Source organism: Pinus tabuliformis, chromosome 7 (assembly GCF_031772625.1).
Source record: "Pinus tabuliformis cultivar Carrire ecotype Pingquan chromosome 7, CPIR1, whole genome shotgun sequence".
In the NCBI taxonomy this organism is placed as follows: Eukaryota; Viridiplantae; Streptophyta; class Pinopsida; order Pinales; family Pinaceae; genus Pinus; species Pinus tabuliformis.
This window is the reverse complement of record NC_142293.1, coordinates 1,409,856,266-1,409,858,445: the sequence shown is the minus strand read 5'-3', so window position 1 is coordinate 1,409,858,445 and position 2,180 is coordinate 1,409,856,266.

Below are 2,180 nucleotides of genomic sequence, written 5' to 3'. Positions count from 1 at the left end.
CGCAAATTCAATATGCATAAATTGCGCATATACGGAAACTGTGCATATACGGAAGATATGTGCATATACTAAAGATATGCGCATGTCTTTCGTATATCCCTAACTTTCCTATATGTGCATATCTTCCGTATATGCACGTCGTTCATGTATCTGCATCGTAAATGCGCAGATTCCATATACAGAAATTGCTCATATGGAAATTGGGCATATATGGAAGATGTGCGCATATACGAAAATTGGGCATATACGGAAGATATGTGCATATCTTCCGTATATCCCTAGTTTTTTTGTATGTGCATATACGGAAACTGTGCATGTACAGAAGATATGCGCATATACGAAAATTGGGCATATACGGAAGATATGCGCATATCTTCCGTATATACCCAATTTTCGTATATGCACAATTTTTGTATATGGGATCTGCGCATATACGATACAGATATATGAACGACGTGCATATAAGGAAGATATGCACATACTGGAAAGTTATGGATATACGGAAAACATACACATATCTTCCGTATATGTGCACATCCTCCGTATATGCACAGTTTCCATATATGCACATACATGAAAGTTAGGGATATATGGAAGATATGCGCATATCTTCCGTATATGTCCAATTTCCGTATATGCGCACATCTTCCGTATATGCCCAATTTCCGTATATGCGCAATTTCTGTATATGGAATTTGTGCATCTACGATGCGGATACATGAAAGACGTGCATATACAGAACATATGCACATATAGGAAAGTTAGGGATATACGAAAGACATGCGCATATCTTCCATATATGCACAGTTTTCATATATGCGCAATTTCTGCATATCTTCTGTATATGCACATATTAATTGCGCATATCTTTCGTACATGCACAGTTTCCGTATATGCGCAATTTCTGTATATCTTCCGGATATGCACAGTTTCCCATCCATATCCATTAACCTTCTTATCCACTCTCCTCCACTCCCAACCCATTTAAGAACTCCATCCCCTCTACCCCTCATCTCCACTCTCCCTTATTCCACTATATTTTCCCTTTCCCTCTAAGTCACATTTTCCTCCTATCTCCTCTATCATCTCCTTTGTCCATCTTTACCCTCCCACTTAGCCCTTCCTCCTATTGTTCATGCTTACTACTCCCCTCTCCTAACTATCTACCCTTACCATTTTCCTCTCTCCTCCTCCTTTTCCCCTTTTATCGTCAGGTATCAGACTCAAGGCCCTAATAAGGTTTGAGGGGCAATTAAGACTTAGTTTAATTAAGCCTCTCTCTCTCTCTATAACCTCGTCGACTTTTAAACATCCCCAACACTTAACCCCATTGAAATTCTAATTGTAATTAATTAGGTTATTGATCCTTTTAAGAACACCTAAATGTAAATGGGAAAAATACTCAAACTAATTGTGATTATAGTTTAAACACTAGATAATGAAGCAGTGAAGGATTGATATGATATAGACCATGAGAATTCATGAGGAGGAGGGTAGCAAAAAAAAAGAGGATAGCTAACTTTCTTATCCTTCTTGAAATTAATTTTATAACCCATGATGTTTTAGTTCGACTACCCAACATCCAACGAAGTTATGAAAAGGATAGGAAAGGAGGTACCATGTTACCCTAAGCATGGGTTTTGTACCCTGTAACAAGTCATGTTTGACTCCACCGTCTAAGGAGGGACCTTGGAGCTCTCATGCAAAGAAAATGGTCATGAAAAAAGAAGGGAAAATGTTCACTAGAGATACATTGTGTGTGAATTATGAACCATCACATGCTCTAGAGTGATAACAACTTGTGAACCCACAAATAGTAGTTCGGCGTTTGAATACTAAACTACAGGACTTGTGGAAGAGTGACCTGAACAAAGGGAGAAAAACAATCCCTTAGGTCATGACTAGCCTATGAGGGAGTCCATGTTTAAAATATGTTAGTGATGGAAACTAGGGAGGGATCCATCAAAATGAGTCAATTAGACCAAGAGGAAATCAATTGTCTGTTTGTATTTTGTGTGCAAAGAAATGGAGAGAAGGAGATTCATCAAGGTATTCTAGGAAGCAATGAAGGTGTTTTCTTATTCTACGCATTCCTTCAATGGGAATATTTTGTTGTATCATGATCCTAGGTTCAGTTCTTAAGAGGTAGCATTCATGTTTCTTGAACATGACAGAAGGAG